The sequence below is a fragment of the Echeneis naucrates genome, unplaced genomic scaffold, assembly GCF_900963305.1.
Source record: "Echeneis naucrates unplaced genomic scaffold, fEcheNa1.1, whole genome shotgun sequence".
NCBI classification, from domain to species: domain Eukaryota; kingdom Metazoa; phylum Chordata; class Actinopteri; order Carangiformes; family Echeneidae; genus Echeneis; species Echeneis naucrates.
Window position 1 is genome coordinate 203,867 of NW_021780168.1, and position 22,315 is coordinate 226,181.

At 41.5% G+C, this 22,315-nt stretch overlaps 12 non-coding genes across 12 annotated transcripts; 7 read left to right on the forward strand and 5 right to left on the reverse strand.

Annotated features, from left to right (window-relative positions):
- The first annotated feature begins 2,089 nt into the window (after nucleotides 1-2,089).
- Nucleotides 2,090-2,171, forward strand: trnas-gcu (transfer RNA serine (anticodon GCU)). The gene has a single exon. It is a non-coding gene; the product is annotated as a tRNA-Ser (tRNA).
- A 426-nt stretch (nucleotides 2,172-2,597) lies between these two features.
- trnat-ugu (transfer RNA threonine (anticodon UGU)) lies at nucleotides 2,598-2,671 on the reverse strand. The gene has a single exon. It is a non-coding gene; the product is annotated as a tRNA-Thr (tRNA).
- A 1,138-nt stretch (nucleotides 2,672-3,809) lies between these two features.
- trnap-cgg (transfer RNA proline (anticodon CGG)) lies at nucleotides 3,810-3,881 on the forward strand. Its single transcript has one exon. It is a non-coding gene; the product is annotated as a tRNA-Pro (tRNA).
- Nucleotides 3,882-5,001: 1,120 nt separating this feature from the next.
- trnak-uuu (transfer RNA lysine (anticodon UUU)) lies at nucleotides 5,002-5,074 on the reverse strand. The gene has a single exon. It is a non-coding gene; the product is annotated as a tRNA-Lys (tRNA).
- A 366-nt stretch (nucleotides 5,075-5,440) lies between these two features.
- trnak-cuu (transfer RNA lysine (anticodon CUU)) lies at nucleotides 5,441-5,513 on the forward strand. Its single transcript has one exon. It is a non-coding gene; the product is annotated as a tRNA-Lys (tRNA).
- Nucleotides 5,514-5,999: 486 nt separating this feature from the next.
- Nucleotides 6,000-6,073, reverse strand: trnat-ugu (transfer RNA threonine (anticodon UGU)). The gene has a single exon. It is a non-coding gene; the product is annotated as a tRNA-Thr (tRNA).
- Nucleotides 6,074-6,623: 550 nt separating this feature from the next.
- On the forward strand, nucleotides 6,624-6,695 carry trnap-agg (transfer RNA proline (anticodon AGG)). Its single transcript has one exon. It is a non-coding gene; the product is annotated as a tRNA-Pro (tRNA).
- Nucleotides 6,696-7,101: 406 nt separating this feature from the next.
- trnae-cuc (transfer RNA glutamic acid (anticodon CUC)) lies at nucleotides 7,102-7,173 on the reverse strand. Its single transcript has one exon. It is a non-coding gene; the product is annotated as a tRNA-Glu (tRNA).
- Nucleotides 7,174-7,629: 456 nt separating this feature from the next.
- trnai-aau (transfer RNA isoleucine (anticodon AAU)) lies at nucleotides 7,630-7,703 on the reverse strand. The gene has a single exon. It is a non-coding gene; the product is annotated as a tRNA-Ile (tRNA).
- Nucleotides 7,704-13,562: 5,859 nt separating this feature from the next.
- Nucleotides 13,563-13,635, forward strand: trnak-cuu (transfer RNA lysine (anticodon CUU)). Its single transcript has one exon. It is a non-coding gene; the product is annotated as a tRNA-Lys (tRNA).
- Nucleotides 13,636-16,120: 2,485 nt separating this feature from the next.
- trnai-aau (transfer RNA isoleucine (anticodon AAU)) lies at nucleotides 16,121-16,194 on the forward strand. The gene has a single exon. It is a non-coding gene; the product is annotated as a tRNA-Ile (tRNA).
- A 4,607-nt stretch (nucleotides 16,195-20,801) lies between these two features.
- Nucleotides 20,802-20,873, forward strand: trnak-uuu (transfer RNA lysine (anticodon UUU)). The gene has a single exon. It is a non-coding gene; the product is annotated as a tRNA-Lys (tRNA).
- Nucleotides 20,874-22,315: the final 1,442 nt, after the last annotated feature.

A 22,315-nucleotide genomic window follows, 5' to 3' on the forward strand; every position in this document is an offset into this window, starting at 1 on the left:
GTTTTTCAGATCTCTCCACAGAAGGTGGATCTGATCTCAGGTCATGGCCAACACTGACCTCTGCTGCTTGATGCTGCCTTCATCCTGATGAATGTTGAAGCAATGAAATATGACAAGAACAGACACTAAACTGACAACAGGACATTAAAATGGGCCACACTCAGACCCCACATGGCCCAAAGGACAAAGTGTTTGACTTTGGATCAGAAGACCGAGGCTTTGAGGCCCTGGCTGCAGTAGACAAGAGAAAATGTTAATGTTGTTGCACGGTCCTGTGTTTAGCAGAAGGAAATTGGTGAGTGCCTTTTCATAGGAGACAAACTTTGGTAAGAATCATGAGAGTGAGGCACTTCTGTTGGCTACAAGACATTATGGGCTCGACTGGGATTTCAACCCAGGACACTTCCTGTACTACAGCTTTTACCTGCAGTCTGTGAACAAGAGAAACTGTAATTTTGTGTTTAGCAGAAGGAAATTTCACAGGAGACAAAAATTAAGGCATTTATGTTTGCAACATGGCATGACATTCATTGATTGATTATTAATGATCAGCTCAGAACCAAACAGTGTATCTTTCATCCAAAGACACACTCCACTCTCCACACAGGAGGTGTTTCAGGTGTCTGTGTCATGACGGTCAATACTGATCATTTCAATTATGAAACACAGACGACTTCCTTTTGTTCAAGCGCTTCTCTTTGCGGTTGTCCTGGATGGTATTAAAACCAGTTTTGATAGATTTCTTCAGATAAGCTGAGTGAGTGAATTTTTCGTCAACATTTCCCGAACTGAAGCACAGACTTGTGTTCTGAGAGCAGTAAGTGCTATTTGTTGGGATAGTGTTGGTGATTTCAGAAGGCAATGACAAGTTTTATCAGTTTTTAGGGTGTGGGGGTGAAGAACATCTGAATTAGTTAGCACATACTAAGTTATCTTAATGGGTAGGCTGCTGGATTAGCATGTATTTGTATCAATCAGCTTCTCAGCTGCTCTGAATGGTGACAGTGGGGCAGTCTTTGTGTTTACATCTGAATCACATGTGATTTTGGAAATTCTTCAAAGCAGCTTCAAAGGAGGAGTTTCATTCTGTGAGTACTGTGACATCATCAGGCGATGTATCAAAGGCAGCAGCTCTTCAGACACACAAGTGACACACAACTGTGAGGAGCACAAGTGTTGACCTCTCGCACCCTACACATTCAAACCCCAGCAGTGCTGTGGTTCATACTTTACAGCATGTTTTCAGTCAGACCTGCTGATCTGCAGTGATGGGCTGTGTGTGCTCCCTGCCAAACACTGCATGTTTTCACATGGGGGTGGGGGGGTTGAAATATAGGAAATAAGGGAGAAAGAAACAACAGAGGGAGGCTTGTCACTGTAAATTACTGTGATGAGTGCTGATTCTCTCAAATAAGAATATGTTTAAAACAAACAAACCAAATCAATTAAACGGCTTTGCTTTGTCCTGACACCCAAACATTTGGACACAACTTTCTGACGGGCTGTCATTAGTCTGACTAAAGTTTTCCGAGCGTGAAAAGCAGTTAATCACCAAATTTCCTTCTGCTGAACAAAGCTGTAATAAAGGAAGTGATGAGCAGGAACTGCACTGAGAGTGAAGCACTGCAGGATGTGTTGTAGCCAACAACAGAAGTGCCACTGCAGCACTCTGCTGCTCAACTCTCAATATTATAGATATGATAGACAACATTCTCTGTGTTTTCCTGTTAATCAGTGCTGCTGAAGAACTCATGTCTCATGATGGGACATCCAGTGTATAAACAGCAGAGGATGGTTTCAATCCATCGACCTCACTATGTTCAGGTTGCAATGTCCTCTGGAGTTTTGTGTAATTTTTAACCACCACATCCACTTTCTGTCAAAGCGGCTGTGGTGGTTAAAAAGTACTGAGATTTCCACCTGCAGTGGATCAAATGACCACGAGGGGGCAGCTTGGAAAATGAAGTCAGATCTTATTGAAGAGCATCAGACTTTTAATCTGAGGATCCAGGGTTCAAGTCCCTGTTCAGGTGCTGCAGCTTCTTCCCAGTGGCTGTTTTTTTGTCATCACATGTACCTTTGGGTTTGTGACGAGGTGGCCGAGTGGTTAAGGCGATGGACTGCTAATCCATTGTGCTCTGCACGCATGGGTTCGAATCCCGTCCTCGTCGGTGTTCAGCTGGCTTTAGTCTGTCTGAGTTGTACCCTGCTGTTGAGCAGGTTGAAATGTGGTCATGGCCCTTTTTTAACAGGAGACAAACTTTGTTAAGAGTCATGATGGTCACTACACTACAGAAACTGCATGCACTCATTCATTTGAAGCGAACGTGAGAGTGTATCCATCTGTGTCGCGTGGGGCATCAATGAAAGGCAGAAAATGCCTTTGATCTCCAGTGACGTCACACAGTCTCGTTGTGGAGTTATTAGATGTTGATTCTGCAAAAATGGTCCAGTGCGGTGAAATTGTCCATAGAAGTCTAATATCACCGAAACATGTTAACCAGACAGTGTTCAAGGATTTGAGGTTTAAAACACCAAATTTTCATTATTAACTAAAGCTGTGTTTGTTATATCTGTAACATTTAACATTATGCTCAAGGCACTGCTGGGATTTGAACCCAGGATCGCCTGTTTACAAGACAGACACTTTGACCAGCTAAGCCACAGCACCACTCTGAAGTACATGTATATACAGAGGATCTGGTAATGGAAGTGTAATGTGTATACTGCAGCTGAGGTTGATGGTAAAGTGGTTTGTTTTAATGTGGGAGTGCAGCGTTTGGATGCTCCAATCAGTCCGAGAAGGGTTTCCACATGTATGGATTCCCCAAGAACCATGAGGGCTGGAAAACGTGGTGTGTGTGATTGTGTGTGTGTGTGTACAGATACAAATGCTAATAAAGATAAGTATATGTACGGCAAAGGGCCTCTGATATAATACAGAGATTGTCAACTGAGATTGAGGTAGTGATTTAATCATTTTACTCCTGGAGATACTTTCACTATATATATAATCACACTGTGCATCACACTTAGCTCAAATGGTAGAGCGCTGGCTTAGCATGTAAGAGGTAGTGGGATCGATGGCCACATTCTCCACGGGACTAGCTCTTTGTTGGAGATTACAGCAACAAGTGAACTAAACACAGCAGATCCCTGAGTGGACTTAGGAGCCTTTTGGTAAACAGAAGCAGGACTGTTGTTGTGTTTGGAGCTTTGACTGTTTCCTGAACACATCATAAACTTAAGCAGCTGCTCTCCTGCTCACATGTTCTTCACACCATCACAAGATATCGATGGTGGGTTGTTGATTTTTATCATTATGCTGCGTTTCAACTCCTTGACGCTTTGAGGTGCAGAAAAAACAAGAGCAGTCGCACCATACAAGCATTTCAAAATAAAAGCCAATTTAGATTATTTTATTTGTATCTTTAGTTCAGATGTAGCAAAGCACAACAATGCTGTCAATAAGGATCTTTCCCATTTGGGTTACTTGAAGTGATGGTGGCCACTGATGCAACACTCCGTAGCAGCACCACTCTGATGTACAGGGATGTATTTTGGATCTGAAAATTCCCCCAACATATGTGGCTGACCATCGTGACTCTTTTTCTTTAGCATATAATAAACTGTCACATTAACTGTCACATGAATGTGCTGTGTGTAAATAATAAAAAAAAAACGCCACAAATGTTCCATCAGTAACCATCAAAGGAGATGCTGATTCTGTGATGTCACAAAGGTTCTACTGACATCAAAGGGATCAAAGACTCCTCCCACTTTTTTGTCATGAACTCTGTAGTCCACATGGCTCGTTGGTCTAGGGGTATGATTCTCGCTTCGGGTGCGAGAGGTCCCGGGTTCAAATCCCGGACGAGCCCATCTGTTGCCTTTCTGTGCAGTACGCTCGCCCACTGAGCTACATCCCCTGCATGGTGTGGTAGCTTTAGCCAACCAGACAGCTTCTGAGCTCCTGCAGCAGCTAAATCGCTTATCTGTCTGATGAAACCTTCTGGATGAGATGAGGACATTGATAATGCTGCCTGTCCTCACTAGCTCCTCCTCTGTGGTGACCCCCAAACAGGACACAACCTCAGTATCATGACAAGTCATGCTGCTGAACAATTAATGTTACAAGGATTCATTTCAGCGTCACTTTAACAGATTGGATTCATACATTTATGTGACACACAGTCAGGTCATGTCCTCTTTCTGTAGATCAAAGCGTTAAGGAGCTCAAACACAGCAAAACATACTGAATGATAAAAATGAAGATTTGAAGAAGGAATTAAAATAGAAGTGATGAACTGTGGATGGCAACCGAACCAATGAGTGCTGTCGTTCTCAGGCTGATGGTGCCGAAATTTTGCAGTATCTGCAAAATCCTCCAGATACTGACCTGGAACCCCTCCTCACCACGGCTTCCCAAAATCCTGTCCATGAGCATCACTAACAGAGTTGGACAGAAAGCACAGCCCTGCTGGACGCCAACACCCGGAGCTTACTGTCAGATCGACAAAGCCCCTCAGGGAATCGATATCCCAGTCTTCCACATGACAGACAAAAATCCTGTCCGCAAAGGGTTAAAACAGAGTACGTCCATGGGTGGGCTTGAACCACCATCCTTTCAGTTAACAACCGAACGCGCTGACTGATTGCGCCACAGAGACATGTTGATCAGTTCCTATTACACATTACTGGAGAAAGTGATGAATGACATTCTCCATGTTTTCATGTTAATCAGTACTGCTTAAAATCTCCTGACATCTTCCAGCTAGATGATGAGACATTCAGTGTGTTAGGATAGCAGAGGATGGTTTTGATCCATTGACCTCTGGGTTATGGGCCCAGCACGCTTCCGTGAACTGGATTTATTTCCTTTCCTGGATTTACTTCATCATTTCAGTGACTGTGGATTCAGCTGACAAATGCAAAATACAACCAACATTTAAACTCCTCCCACTTTTGTGAATGTGAACCACTAAAGGGAGGAAGCTGCATCGCCTGAACAGGGACTTGAAACCTGGACCCTCAGATTAAAAGTCTGATGCTCTACCGACTGAGCTACTCAGGCTGGTTAAAGCAGCTGGTTGTGTGTCCAAAAGGCTGTCAAACACATCTTTCTTCCATTTTCTCCTCCAAACAGTTTTGAGATTTCCCATAATGTCATATGTGTGTCATTTTTGCAGTGAAGCTGTGGTAGTGTGGCTGAGTGAGTACAATCTTGAAGTATTTAATTAAATGTAAAACTGTTATAAACGGAGTGTTGCATTAGTGGCCACCATCACTTCAAGCAACCCAAATGGGAAAGATCCTTATTGACAGCATTGTTTGGCTTTGCTACATCCGAGCTAAAGATACAAATAAAATAATCTGAACCGGCTTTTATTTTGAAATGATTTTTGGCGATTTTTTTGGAGGATGTTTTGCATTTCTAGCAGCCCGGCTAGCTCAGTCGGTAGAGCATGAGACTCTTAATCTCAGGGTCGTGGGTTCGAGCCCCACGTTGGGCGATAAGCAGTTTTTTTTAAGACCCAAAGTTACAGTTCCAATATTCTGCCTCGTCTTTCAACCACAACCACATGAAATATTGTGAGGTTGAATGCTGCCCGCTGACTGGTTGTGTGTCCAAATGGCTTCAAAGACATCTTTCTGCCATTCACTCCTCCAAACCTTTGGACACAGCTTTGAGCTTTCTCACAGGTGTCATTGTTTCAGTGAAGATGTATGTATGGATGTATTCCCCCTGAATCCTGCGATTCACAGCTTCCACCAAATGGAGCCAAATAAGACACAAAACTTATTGTGATGTGAGTCTGAAGAGCTGCTGCCTTTGATACATCACCTGATGATGTCACAGTACTCACAGAATGAAACTCTTCCTTTGAAGCTGCTTCAAAGAATTTCCAAAATCACATGTGATTCCGATGTAAACACAAAGTCTGCCACCATTCAGAGCAGCTTATTGATAATTCATTGATCATTTGACATTACACTCAGGGCACTGCTGGGATTTGAACCCAGGATCTCTAGTTTACAAGACAGGCGCTTTGACCAGCTAAGCCACAGCACCACTCTGAAGTACATGTATATACAGAGGATCTGGTAATGGAAGTGTAATGTGTATACTGCAGCTGAGGTTGATGGTAAAGTGGTTTGTTTTAATGTAGGAGTGCAGCGTTTGGATGCTCCAATCAGTCCGAGAAGGGTTTCCACATGTATGGATTCCCCAAGAACCATGAGGGCTGGAAAACGTGGTGTGTGTGTGCTTGTGTGCATGTGTACACAGATACAAATGCTAATAAAGATAAGTATATGTACAACAAAGGGCCTCTGATATAATACAGAGATTGTCAATTGAGATTGTGGTAGTGATTTAATCATTTTACTCCTGGAGATACTTTCACTATATATAATCACACTGTGCACGTGCAAATAACACGTGCACATGAATGTGCTGTGTGTAAATAATGAAAAAAAAAAAAAAAAAAAAAAACGCCACAAATGTTCCATCAGTAACCATCAAAGGAGATGCTGATTCTGTGATGTCACAAAGGTTCTAATGACATCAAAGGGATGAAAGACTCCTCCCACTTTTTTGTCATGAACTCTGCAGACCATATGGCTCGTTGGTCTAGGGGTATGATGCTCGCTTAGGGTGCGAGAGGTCCGGGGTTCAAATCCCGGACGAGCCCATTTGTTGCCTTTCTGTGCGGTACGCTCGCCCACTGAGCTACATCCCCTGCATGGTGTGGCAGCTTTAGCTAACCAGGACCACTTGGAGCTAAATCTGAAGACTGTGGTTTTCAGGACACTTGTTATTTTAATCAAATTATGTACTAGACCGTAACTTCATTGTGAAGTTTTGACGTGAGTTAAAAAAAGAGGCCAAAACATTAGAGAACTTCATTCTGTGTTTGTTTTTCCACAGAGGAAGTGAAGTCACACACCACATGATGTTTCTCTTTCCTGCTCCTCGTTAATGTAGTGGACAGTATCTCTGCATGTCACAGAGAAGACTTCAAAGCTTCAAACTACTGATGCACCGATATGAAATTTTTTATGATATGTTGTTTTTTATCAATATCTGTTAAAAGCATTTTCCCTGACCGGGAATCGAACCCAGGCCGCAGCGGTGAGAGCACCCAATCCTAGCCACTAGACCATCAGGGAGTGTATGGATACTAAATGTTGACTGAGTGACTAAGCAGGATAATATGGAGCAGTGATTTCAGTAATGTCCAACACCGTGGAGATGATGTTTAGAACTATACGAGGCCCCATGAAGGCAGCATCTTTCCCTGGTGGTATAGTGATTTTAATCCAGCATCCGTACCGCGATCATTTTAAAGAGTCACTGAATTTATTTCGACTCAAACATGGCAGTGTTACTAAAGTAAGACGGGACAAATGTAACATTCAGAATCGGATCAATGAACACTCCAAATGACGTCACCACATTCAGCAAGCAATACTTCAGAACAGAGTAAAATCTGGTGACTACGTCACACTTCCACTAAATTATTGCCGGAAAATTGCTTTTTAAGACAGAAAAGTACATTTGTCAGAGCAGACAATTTTTCGAGATAAACATTGTGATGATCATTTCCTGTGTCACATCTGTGCTTGTGGCCAGTATGGGGATTGAACCCATGACCTTGGCGTTATTAGCACCACGCTCTAACCAGCTGAGCTAACCGGCCTGTGCTACAGCAGCTTCTTCTCTTCACATGTTTCCTCACTGACTCAAAAAAATGTCACTGACCCCGCATTATTAACTTGTACACAACGCTGACGTCGCTGCAGAAAATGAGCAGCGAGACTGTTACGACTATATCATCAGGGCAGAGACCGCCATCACGGCGCTGCGGAACGCGGGTGAAACATTAGGAGACGGCTTACTGATTACCATGGTCTTAAAGGGATTGCCTGAAAGTTTTAAGCCATTTGCAATTCATGTAACACATAATGAGGACGATATCACATTCGCGGAGTTCAAAACAAGACTACGTAGCTTTGAAGCCACAGAAAAGCTAACTTCAGCAGAGTCCAATGACAATGTGATGAAAACGGCTACGAGAGCCGGGTGGAGGCCCGCCAAGTCAAGTGCATGGGACAGGACCAACGAGGATGCGGGAATTGTGTGTTTTAAGTGTGGCATGAAAGGTCACCGAGCGAAAGCATGTCGGCGAAAGACATGGTGCAGTCATTGTAAAAGTGACACTCACAACGATGTCACCTGTAGACGTAAAAACATAAAGGACGGAGCGAGGAAAATCGCAGATGAGAGCGGCAACGGATCTACAGCAGCAGCAGCAGATTACGCCTTCAGGATCAGGGACGCAGACAGCGGGGCTCAGCAGCAACAACCAGCACGCAGCATCAACGAAAAGGGCCTAATGGTTGGCACTGGAGCTACATCCCACATCGTTACCGATATAGCCAAGTTTAAAAGCTTCAACAACACATTCAAGCCGGAGACGCACTGTGTGGAGTTGGCAGACGGCACCCTGTGCAGAGGCGTCGCTCAACGCAAGGGGAATGCAGAGGTGTTCCTGGTAGACAGCACGGGACGACGATGCAGAGCAACGCTGAGAGGCGCGTTGTTTATACCGTCTTACCCCCAGGATATTTTCTCGGTAAAGTCAGCAACTGCCTCTGGAGCAACAGTCACTTTTAAACAAGGACAGGATGTGTTGATACATGAAGATGGTACCAGGTGGAACATTCATGTGTATGGCAAATTGTATTATTTGCACACTGAGGTTGATGATAGTGATAAGTGTAGTACTTGTCATGACATGCAAACATGGCACGAAATATTAGGCCATTGTAACTATGAGGATGTACTTAGACTGCAAAATGTTGTCAGTGGTATGCAGATTAAGGGCAAGGCTACTAAGCCTGATCAAGAGTGTGAGGTATGTATCCAGGGAAAGTTTGCACAAACCCGTAGTAGAGAACCTGATAAAAGAGCAAAGGCTCCCTTGCAAATGGTACACACAGACCTAGCAGGTCCAGTAGCTAATGGATCTATAGATGGGTACAAATATGTGCAGTCATTTACCGATGATTACTCAAATGCAGTGTTTGTATACTTTCTAAAATCAAAGAGTGACACGGTGCAGGCAACTGAAAGGTTCCTTGCAGATACTGCCCCCTACGGGAAGGTTAAATGTATAAGGTCTGACAATGGCACTGAGTTCATGTGTAATGACTTTCAAACCCTGTTAAGGAAAAATTGCATTAAGCATGAGACATCAGCTCCATATTCACCTCATCAGAACGGTACCGCTGAGAGGGGCTGGCGTACTCTTTTTGAGATGGGCAGGTGCATGCTAATTGAAAGTCAGCTACCCAAATTTCTCTGGAACTATGCTGTTCAGACAGCAGCCATAGTACGCAACAGATGCTTTAATAAGCGAACAGGGAAGACCCCTTACCAGATGTTAACTGATAAAGCACCAAATCTGTCCAAAATGCAGAAGTTTGGATCTGTATGTTACACATAAAAACAGAACAAGGGAAAGCTTGATTCCAGATGTGATCAGGGATATTTTGTCGGTTACGACAAAAATAGTCCAGCTTATTTGGTTTATCATCCTGACACTGAAAAGGTGCAGAAACACAGACTTGTGAAATTTGTGAACAAGGAAAATGTGGAAAAGCAAACACAGACAGTAGAGATAGAACCAAATAATGATGAAGATGACAGAGTGAGACAGACAGGGACTGATAGAGCAACACAAGAAGTTTATAAGAACACTGAGAAATCTCAGGAAACAAGGGTAAGAGACAAAAATTCACAAGGTAGTACATCAAGTGAGTTTAACCAAGAAGAGTCAAGTGAGACAAGTAGTGAAACTGCCAGCGGGAGGTATCCTACAAGAGAGAGGAAGACACCAGGTTACTTAAAGGACTTTGTAACTAGTAACAGTGATAGGGATGGGATTCATACTACTATTGATTACTGTTATAGAGCAATGTGTGGTGTCCCACATACATTTAAAGAAGCTATGGAGTCAGTTAACTCAAAACAGTGGACTAAAGCAATGGATGAAGAAATCCAGTCATTAAAGGAAAACAACACATTTACTCTGACTACTCTGCCAAAGGGCAAGAAAACAGTGGGGGGTAAATGGGTTTATTCTGTAAAGACTGACATTGAAGGTAAAGACAAGTGCAAAGCAAGATTTGTGGCAAAGGGTTACAGTCAGAAGATGGGGATTGATTATGGTGAAACTTTCTCCCCAACAGCAAATTTGACAAGTGTAAGAGTACTGTTACAGAAAGCAGCACAGGAGAACCTGTTGCTTCATCAAATGGACGTAAAAATTGCTTACTTACACGGTCCGATAGATTACGAGATCTACACAGACCAACCAGAAGGTTACGAGGAAGGAGAAGGTCTGGTATGTAAGCTGGAGAAATCTTTGTACGGCCTAAAACAGTCTGGCCGAAACTGGAATAAGACTCTACATGACTATTTAACTGAAAAAGGATTCACACAAAACCCAGCAGACCATTGTGTCTATGTCAAAGAGACTAAAGATGAAAAGGTGATTTTGGTAGTCTGGGTGGACGATTTGATAATCGCAACCAACAATGAAAAAGTGATGAAAGATGTAAAAGAGATGCTTGCAGAAAAGTTCAAAATGAAAGACTTAGGTAGACTTAAGCATTTTCTCGGCATCAACTTTACTCAGTCTGATGGATGTGTAAAAATGTCACAGGAAACATATGTCCACAAGATTTTGGAAAGGTTTAACATGCAGGACTGCAAACCTAGAGACACTCCATGTGATCAAAAACTATATTACACAGAAGACGCTGTTAAAATGTGTGATGTTAGGATGTATAGGGAGGCTGTAGGCAGCCTTATATATTTGACAACCTGTACTCGTACAGACTTAAGTTTTGTGGTAAGCAAGCTATCACAATATTTTTGTGAACCAACAGAAGAACAATGGATAACTGTGAAACATGTACTAAGGTATCTGAGAGGTACTGCAGACAGAGAGTTGTGTTTCAGAAGAAATGACAAAAAGGAGTTAGGGCTAGTGGCCTATAGTGATGCTGACTGGGCGTCAGATACTGCAGACAGACGCAGCACTACAGGTTACTGTGTGAGCCTTAGTGAGAACAGTTCTCTAGTTTCTTGGAAAACAAAGAAACAGCCTACGCTAGCGCTCTCAACCTGTGAGGCAGAATATATGGCTCTGGCTTCCACTATGCAAGAGTGTATATATTTGGAGCAACTGCTAAAAAGCATTGATGATTACAAATACACAAAGACTGTAGTGTATGACGATAACCAGGGAACAATTGCAGTAGCCAAAAACCCTGTAAGCAGGCAAAGATGCAAACACGTGGACATTAAATATCACTTCATAAGGTCCATTGTGAATGAGAGAAAAATGAACCTGATTTATTGTAGTACTGAGGAGATGGTTGCAGATGTTATGACTAAGCCTGTCACTAAAGTCAAACTGAAAAAGTTCGCAGGTATTATGTTTGGTATCTAAAGAATGGAAAAGGTCCACATCTGCACTGTATTTTACTGTGTGATTTTCTTTAAGTTTTGAAATTCCACAACCTGAGTACAAGTGGGGGTGTTAAGAGATACAATTAGATGTACTCAGTTGTTGTGTGTGAATGTATGGTTGTTGTACAATTGTGGTGTTGCGTGTTCACCACGATGTGGCGCTGTGCACGGATGCCATTGGTTTTTGTTTTGGGACACACCCCGATTTGTTGTTCAGTCTGTCTGTGCGTGCACATGTTCGGTCATGAAGGTTATACCAGGTTAAGTCTGAAATAAATATGCCAGGAGGGCTAAAGATATATCGTCCTAGTTTTCTTCCTGAAGTTCAACGCAAGCAAGGCTGCGAAGCTCAACATGTATTTTGCATTTGTCAGCTGAATCTACAGTCACTGGAATTATTTAATGAGTTAATTTACAGTTTAAAAAACAGTTTAATTTAATTAGTTTTGAACAAAGAGCTCCAGCAGATTGTTTGAGCTGAAGAAAACAATGCTGTCTGTTTCCAGATGATGAAGAACTCAGTTCTCAGTTGATGCTCAGTTATCTCCATCTAGTGGACAGATGGTAGAAGTTGATTCCTGAAAAGAGGAAGTGACTTTTCCTCAGATCAAACTTCTTCTCTTCACTTGTTTCCACATTTGAGGTTTAAACCCAACCACTAAACTCTCATTATTAACTAAAGCTGTGCCCCGTGTGAGGCTCGAACTCACGACCTTGAGATTATGAGACTGACGCGCTGCCTACTGCGCCAACGACGCCTGGATCAAACAGAGCACAGTGGCCCAAAGGACCCCGGGCACGTCGGGGGCACCCTGCACAACACAGACTAACCTCAGGGGAATAGACCGTTGCCAAAAGGAACATCATCAAAATCAAAAATGTGGCAATTTTCATAAATCTAACCTGCAAGGACAACCAACAACCCAAATCAAATGTTTTTCTTATGTTTGTTTCTATATATTTTATTGTATTTTACGTTGCATATGTTTACTTGTGTTGGTCTGTAGCAGCAGGGTGGGAGTGGGGGGTTAGAAATTACAGGGGAAAAGAAAAGACAGAGGGACGCTTGTTACTGTAAATGACTGTGATTAGTGCTGATTTGAGTTGAATGAGTGCAAATTCTGTCTGATTTTAACACACGTTCACACATCCACCTCTATTCAGACATGGAGTTTACATATTGTTTAGAATTGGTTTGTAATTAAGATGATCAGTGTTTATAGTTCATAACCTGATCACAGATCAATAATCAGCCATTGGAAGACGCTCTGAAACTTTCTTCTGCAGTCAGAACTCATCCACCTTCAGCCTGGACATCTTCTGACTGTAGAACTGGAGCTTTTTATACATCTCACTGCAGCATAATAAAGTCCTCTGTGAGTATTGTATGTCCCACAGTGTACATGACATCTGAGCAGCAATACTTCCACCTGTTGGAGATTTATTGTTACTACAGCTGTAAAATAAATCTATCAGAACATGAACTCAGTCTGTAGAATCCAGAAGATTGATGACACACTTTGTCCTGCAGTTATGGAATCAAATCCAACTTTAGGTTTTCTATATATTAAACTAATGGGCACTGTTGGGGATCAAACAGAAAAGGACAGAGGTATGAAACAAGATTTTTCTTTTTTTTTTAAGTAACAGAAAAAATGTCAGAACAAAGAACAATTTACATAATTCTGAAATAAAACATTAAAAAAATGAAAAAAACAGACCCTCTTTAAGAAACGTTAACTAAGCATAAGGAGACTGAAGCTTAAACATTAATGAACAGAACATACTGACTCATAAATGGCACACTGTAATTTACAACATTTCCTGTAATAGAATATGCACAACTTGCTGGAACTGTTGTTCCATCAGGTAATGGTTAGCACTCTGGACTTTGAATCCACTCTAGGCTATGTAGCCGACATCTGAGCTAAAGATACAAATAAAATGATCTAAACCGGCTTTTATTCTGAAATGATTTTTTACGATTTTTTTTGGAGGATGTTTTGCATTTCTAGCAGCCTGGCTAGCTCAGTCTGTAGAGCATGAGACTCTTAATCTCAGGGTCGTGGGTTCGAGCACCACGTTGGGCGATAAGCAGTTTTTTTTTAGACCGAAAGTTACATTTCCAATATTCTGCCTCGTCTTTCAACCACAACCACATGAAATATTGTGAGGTTGAATGCTGCACGCTGACTGGTTGTGTGTCCAAATGGCTTCAAAGACATCTTTCTGCCATTCACTCCTCCAAACCTTTGGACACAGCTTTGAGCTTTCTCACAGGTGTCATTATTTCAGTGAAGATGTATGTATGGATGTATTCCCCCTGAATCCTGCGATTCACAGCTTCCACCAAATGGAGCCAAATAAGACACAAAACTAATTGTGATGTGAGTGAAGAGCTGCTGCTCTTCACACAAATGAATTCCCCACGTACAGTAACAGCACAATGCCCGCTGGAAACTAATCACTAAACTGTTACAAAGGAAATGATCAATCTGCAGTCTTTGCTCTGATCATTGTAACTTTGTGTTATTGTTGTATCTGATAAGTTAAAGTGCATTTCTAACTGCCATGGGGGCAGTTCTACTGGTTGGAAATAGACTTCATTGAAGTCTATGGAGAGAACAACAGCAAGTTCTGAAAGGATGCGTGTGGCCAGTATGGGGATTGAACCCATGACCTTAGCGTTATTAGCACCACGCTCTAACCAGCTCTCCCATATTTTAATGCTGTGCCAGTTACAGACATTCTCCAATGTGCTCTGTAGCTCTCTAAGTGGGAAAGTCCATCGCCTTAACCACTCGGCCACAACAACTACATGAGCCGCAAGAAAAGTAGAAATACACAAAATAAAACACAAAAAACTAACAAAGCTGAGCATAGTGCTGTGGACTTTTGAAGGTGCTGTGTTCAGGTGACAGTCTCCTCTGGAATTGAGGGTTCAAATACCACTCCTGACAGTCTGTGCTGTTACCCAGCTTCTTTGTCTGAGGGCCTTCTGGGAAAGATCTTTGTTGTGCTTTAAGTCACATCTGTCCTCATTCAGCTGATTCCTCAATTAACTGTTAGTACAAACTGTGTTTGCACCTTGAAACTTCCGACATAGCTTTTTATCTCTCATTTCAGCATTAAGAAGCAATGCCTGCTATAAAAGGCATTCACATGGAAGACCTAGAACCCGTGATGTGTTTCACTAAGAGCTCAGTCATCACACTCAACTGATGTTGTAAACAGGTTACATTCAGAGGAATAGAGGTAATTAGTAGTGATGGGATTCAAACCGACCCTTTGAAGAGACCGCAGAATGAATGCAGCACCTTGGACCGCTTGGCTTCTGAAATGTTTCATAAATAGATTGAATAGGTGAGGGCTTTGGGACGGGGCTCACGGCAGCACCCGCTGTTGAGACTCTGTGGTGCAATGGTAGTGCGTCTGACTCCAGCTCAGAAGGTTGCGTGTTCAACTCAAGTCAGGGTCAGATCATCTGTTTGCACTTTTGGTAAATGCTCACATACTCTGTTTGTGAGCGTTTGCACTTTTGGTAAATGCTCACACACTCTGTTTGTGAGCAAACACATACTGTGTTTTTCTGATAATCCATTTAATTTCTTCACATCACATTTCACATCGCTATTTCTCATTATTTTAGATGGACACACATCACCATTTGATTTTATTTCAGTTTATTTTGAACAATATAAAAAAAACAAAACAAAACCCAAAAGTCAGCAAGTTTTATCAATGATATGGAGGGTGGAGGGTTTCGAAAGTAGTTAGAAAGTCACAAATGTTACCTTAAAGGGCATATTGCAGGTTAAGGACAACATTGAATCAATGTTTAATAAAATAATATTGGAAATGTTTTGCTGGAAAGTGAAGGAGGTAAAATGTCCACAGCAGAAGGGGGGCAGATCATTGGACACATCATATGAAGGGCTCGTCTGGGATATGAACCTGGGACCTCTCGCACCCAAAGCGAGAATCATACCCCTAGACCAACAAACCCTTGATAAGGCTTTTTAAATTATTGAAAAAATTTTACTTTTCATTCTGATCTTTATTCAAGCATTCTTTATTGACAAGAAAGATCCAACATTAAGAACAGAACAGCTACACACAAACAAAATAATGATGAACAGCCCTTCAAGAAGAGGGACCAGAGGGTGTGTGCCAACTACAGGGTCATCATGAACCTCTGTTTTGGGTGGTGGTTGGATGTTATTGGTTTTTCTTAATCAATATCAAAGTAAATAATGGCAATAAAGGTTAAATAAATAAAGGTTGCAGACCCCTGATCGAGGGGTATGATTCTGACTTTGGGTGCAAGAGGTTCTGTGTGTAAATCCCAGAGGAGTCCCTCATATGATGTGTCCACTGTCTGCAGTTCCACTATTCAAGTGTCAGTAAGTTAGACAACATGAATTCAGGAAGGCTTCTCTGACTTCAACAGGTTCTGTTCAATGTGCTCTAACTGCTTATAAATGTCTCACTGGATCAAAAGCTTTGAGCTACGATAGGCTATGTAATTATTTAAGTTTGATTTGTAAAAATAAGCCAAAACGACACTTTCACACAGGCTGGTTAGCTCAGCTGGTAAGAGCGTGGTGCTAATAATGCCAAGGTCATGGGTTCGATCCCCATACTGGCCACAAGCAGCATCTTGGAACTTGATGTTGTTCTCTCCATATACTTCAAAGCAATTTGAAGTCTTTTTCCAACCAGTGGAACTGCCCCCTGGTGGTCATTAGAGGTGCTGCTTAACTTATCAGATACAACAATAACACAAAGTTACAATGATCAGAGCAAAGACTGCAGATTGATCATTTCATTTGTAAGTCCAACAATCCATGAGGGGAGAAAAAATCATGGCACCCAGAGTGAGAAGCAAACCCCAAAACTAAGGAGCACAAATGCACATTGCATTTATCATACAAGACAAAAACACTTTTTTTTGTTATTTATGCACTCAAAAGTTTTACCTGTCGCAGGATCTCAGAAGCTAAAGCTGCCACACCATGCAGGGGATGTAGCTCAGTGATCAAGATGGATCCAGTCAAGTGCTGGTAGAGACGATGGAACAGACGATAAACTGACAACAGGACATTAAAATCAGCCACACTCAGAGACCACGTGGCCTAAAGGATGAGTAGTCTGCCTTTGGATCAGAAGGCTGTGGGTTGGAGTCACTTTGTGGTTGGTCAGAGGTGTATTACAGGTGAAGGGAATAAACAATTTGAAATTTACTAAATATCTTTTTATCTCTCATTTCGGCTTTAACTTAAGAAACAATGCCTGGTATAAAAGGCGTTCATGTAGAAGACATAGAATCTGTGATGTGTTACACTCAGTGACTTTAACTCCATAATTAAAAAACAAAGCTCAGGGAATGTCTTTAAAAGGACCAACAACAGCTGCTGAAACCTGGGACTGAAACAGGGATCTTTAAATCTTCAATCTAACGCTCTCCCAAACGAGCTATTTCAGCACAGCGCACAGTAGAAATGACTTCTCATTATTGCTTCCATGACCTGGAAGTGGAACTAAAGGTGTGTCCCTATCACCGGCCTTGATATCACCAGCTGATAGGCCACAGTGTGGCCGAGCGGTCCAAGGCGCTGGATTAAGGCTCCAGTCTCTTCGGAGGCGCGGGTTCGAATCCCACCGCTGCCAGTTTTTTTTTTTTTGTCAATGAAAACTAATCGGCTAATTGTCTCCCCGTGAAAACATGTTCAAACTCGTTGTATGAGTGCATGAAGATGTTTAATTCTATCAGGGTGAAAATCGCGGCTCTCCGCTTCCCCCATATGATTTCAATACACTCTGACTCATTCAACCTCACAATATTTCATGGTGTGGTTGAAAGAGGATGGAGAATATTGGAAATGTAGGTAAAAAAAACCTGAGCTTGAACCTCACTCAGATACTACCTCAACTTCCTTCGACATATTAGAACAGGATGACTGAAAACCTACGCAGACGTCTTCCACAACAATTTAGGATGAGCACCCTCAGAATAGTATGGGAGGGTTCTCACCTGAGGTCTCCGGTTTGATGTGGGTTAAAAATTGCAGACTACAGAATCCACCTGTTATAATGTGAATAGATGGCAAGAGGTTCAAATCCTGCCAACAATGATTGGTTGTTTTCATTGACCAAGTTGGTCAAAATGTAAACAGGTTACATTCAGAGGAATAGAGGTAATTAGTAGCGATGGGATTCAAACCGACGCTTTGAAGAGACCGCAGAATGAATGCAGCACCTTGGACTGCTTGGCCAAACTACCACCTTCACGGTAATAACACCCATGTCACATTATGAGAAACCTGGATGCTGTGACCAAAGGTTTGGAGGAGAGAATGGCAGAAAGATGTCTTTGAAGCCTTTTGGACACACAACCAGTCAGCGTGAAATATCAGAGTGTTAGACAAGACTGAGTGACGAGTGACTAAGCAGGATAATATGGAGCGGTGTTTGAGGGATCAGAGTGTTGGAGAGCAGAACTCTTTCCTGTGGTTCAGATACACTGCTTGGTTCTGAGCTGATCATTAATAATCAATCAATGATCAATAATCTTCTCAGCTGCTCTGAATGGTGACAGTGGGGCAGCCTTTGTGTTTACATCTGAATCACATGTGATTTTGGAAATTTTTCAAAGCAGCTTCAAAGGAGAAGTTTCATTCTGTGAGTACTGTGACATCATCAGATGACATCATCAGATGACATCATCAGATGACATCATCAGGCGACGTATCAAAGACAGCAGCTCTTCAGACTCACATCACAATAAGTTTTGTGTCTTATTTGGCTCCATTTGGTGGAAGCTGTGAATCGCAGGATTCAGGGGGAAGTGATCTCACAGTAAACATTGGAACTAAACACAGGAAGTAAGCTACAGGAAAGTAGATCCCTCGAGCTGGTTCAAACCTGAACCTTCTACTGCTGGATGTGCTCCTGTGACGTGTGTTAGCAGAAACACATCACAGGCTCCAGTGGCACAATTGGCCAGCGCGCGGTTCTTATATGACAGTAACCTGCAGAGTGATTCTTTCTTTCTTTCTCATGGACATGAACATTCTTTCCTTTTATATATAAGAACATTCTTTCCTTTTATATATAAGAACACCCTTTCCTTTTATATATAAGAACATTTTTTTTTATTAATGCGAACATTCTTCCTTTTTTATGGACATCAACATTCTTTCCTTTTTATGTACCCGAACATTCTTTCTTTTTTTATGTAAACAAACATTCTTTCTTTCTCATGGACATGAACATTCTTTCTTTTTTTTTTATGGACATCAACATTCTTCTTTTATATACCCGAACATTCTTTCTTTTTTTATGGACATGAACATTCTTTCCTTCTTATGTACGTGAACATTCTTTCTTTTTATATACAAGAACATTCTTTTTTATGTACCCGAACATTCTTTCTTTTTTTATGGACATGAACATTCTTTCCTTTTTATGTATGTGAACATTCTTTCTTTTTTATGGACATGAACATTCTTTCCTTTTTATGTATGTGAACATTCTTTCCTTTTTATGTATGTGAACATTCTTTCTTTTTTATGGACATCAACATTCTTTCCTTTTTATGTACGCGAACATTCTTTCTTTTTTTTTTATTGACATGAACATTCTTGTTTTACATACATGAACATTCTTTCTTTTTTATGGACATGAACATTCTTTCTTTTTTTTTATTGACATGAACATTCTTGTTTTACATACATGAACATTCTTTCCTTTTTATGTACCTGAACATTCTTTCTTTTTATATACAAGAACATTCTTTTTTATGTACGTGAACATTCTTAGTTCCACTATAAAAGGCATTCATGAGGGAGACCTAGAATCCATGATGTGTTACACTAAGAGCTCAGTCATCATCAGCCATCACATTCACCTGATTTTGTACACAGGCTGGATCCAGAGCAGAGCTGGGCATTATACAACGCGCACGATTGATCAGCCCATGACCCAAGTTGTGCATATTCTATTACAGGAAATGTTGTACATTACAGTGTGCCATTTATGAGTCAGTATGTTCTGTTTATTAATGTTTAAGCTTCAGTCTCCTTATGCTTAGTTAACGTTTCTTAAACAGGGACTGTTTTTGTCCATTTTTTGGAGTTATATTTCAGAATGACATAAATTGTTCTTTGTTGTGACATTTTTTCTGTTAATTAAAAGAAAAGAAAAATCTTGTTTCACACCTCTGTCCTTTTCTGTTTGATCCCCAACAGTGCTCATGAGTTTAATATATAGAAAACCTAAAGTAGGATTTTATTCCATAACAGCAGGACAAAGTGTGTCATTAATCTTCTGGATTCTACAGACTGAGTTCATGTTCTGATAGATTTATTTTACAGCTGTAGTAACAATAAATCTCCAGCAGGTGGAAGTATTGCTGCTCAGATGTCATGTACACTGTGGGACACACAATACTCACAGAGGACTTTATTGTGCTGCAGTGAGATGTATAAAAAGCTCCAGTTCTACAGTCAGAAGATGTCCAGTCTGAAGGTGGATGAGTTCTGACTGCAGAAGAAAGTTTCAGAGCGCCTTCCAATGGCTGATTATTGATCTGTGATCAGGTTATGAGCTATAAACACTGATCATCTTCAGGTTGGTGCAACAATCAATCAAATATGCTGCTTTCTGGGTCTTAACATTAATAATAAAAAAATGCTGCTTGTGACATTCACATTAGAATTCCAAACAATATGTAAACTCCATGTCTGAATAGAGGTGGATGTGTGAACGTGTGTTAAAATCAGAGAGAATTTACACTCATTCAACTCAAATCCAGGAACATCCCAAACATGACTATTAGTCCTGTCTGAGAGTTTCCTCCACTGACAGCAAACATACTGTATATCCATACTGATCACTGTGATCAGGTTTGAATCATCTCTGTGAGAATCCCACATGAAGCTGTCAGTCCTGCTGGATACACACACATCCCACTGAACACATTTTACCTCACTATCATATGAAGAAATATCACAAACCAGATGAACTTCTCAATGTGATGATCAGAGAGCCTTTTGATTTCATCATCATATGATAGAAATATGTTGGTTTTTTTATGAATATATTTTAATTAGTAAATGGCAGAGAGGCCTTCAGGAAACACAGAGAGAGAGAGATGACCTGCAGGATCAACCCCTGGCTGGGACAGGGCTGTTTGTTCAACGAGTCAAGTTGAAATAATTAATTTAATTTCATCTGAATAATGCACCCATTAGAAGCCTGAGTAGCTCAGTCATAGAGCATCAGACTTTTAATCTGAGGGTCCAGGGTTCAAGTCCCTGTTCAGGCGATGCAGCTTCTTCCCTTTAGTGGTTCACATTATAGACTCCACAGCAGTGACAGGTGACACTGATCTATGAAATAATGAAACCATGAGTCTTTCATGTTCAAGGCCCATTTGTGCAGGAAAGATCTTGAGTCTGGCACCTCAGACCACTGAGCCATCCTGACACGTGTGTCCAGCTGCCAGTCTCCGCTGAGGAAACAGAAAAGTTAATGCCAGCTTTGGTAGGACAGTGTCAGCTCTCTCTCTCCCTCTTTCAAACCAACCGGTCGAGGCAGATGGCCGCCCCCCCTGAGCCTGGTTCTGCCCGAGGTTTCTGCCTCTTAAAGGAAGTTTTTCCTTGCCACTGGCACCAAGTGCTTGCTCACCGGGGGATCTGTTGAGTGTCTAAATAATTTTAAATATTTAGTGTGCTTTAAGATTTTTCACTTAGATGACAGTGCTGCTCTAATGTGACAAACCAAAACAACATTTTATCATTTATTTTGAGCATGTTTGGACTTTTGGACACAGTACTGATCACATCAAAAACTGAAATTACCTTCTGCTATCGTATAAATTTGACAATGTGAGAGAAAACAAAGAGGAAATACAGTTTAAAGAAAGACAAATGAGTGACTGAACATACTGAAGAAGGTAGCAAGTCACTTGAAAGTAATACAGAACCAAAGCAGATGGAAATAAAGCCTTGTTGAAATAAACTCATGGGTGCCATCATGTATAAAGATGTTTTGTCTCTTACAGCCAAACCACCCTGAACGCGCATTGCGCATGTACAGAGCCGGTGAGACGCCAAAGAGAGACACAGAGAGGAAGCAGGACAGAGAGAGTGATTACAACGAGCATGGAAAACGGACTGAAAAACAGAAAAACCGGCAGAGAGAAAACCGAAATAACGGACAAGAAAACAAGTTATGAAAAAGAACTGACTCTGCACATCAAGCTGAACGGAGAAGACGGATGATGACGATGGGACTGATGAAATGCATCAGAGAGCTGTGTGGAGGACTCATTGCCTGCAGATATATAAGAAGAAATAAATGTGAAATTACAATGACGAACCTGACCGGGAAAAAAAACAGACTGATGGACGGTTTCAAAATGGGATGAGCTGGTGGTGTCCTTCCTGGGACTGCCTGGTTCCCCTTTACGCTGATTTGCCGCTGAGCCGTACGTAGTTTCCATGTTACCGTACGTACTGAAGGAAGAAACGCAAATAGAGACACAGCTGATTGTACGGAAAGCTAAAGGGGACAATACAACGTGTATGTTACTGATATGTTACTTATTATTATTATTAAAACAAGAAATGGAGAACGCATTTGTTAGACCATTCATTGTTAATCTTTGTGTAAATGGATGCCAGCTAGCCTAGCTGTGGGAGAGCAGCTCACGTTAAGTAAACCTCAATGCCGGATCACTGACACTAGTTAGTCCATTCAAAATGG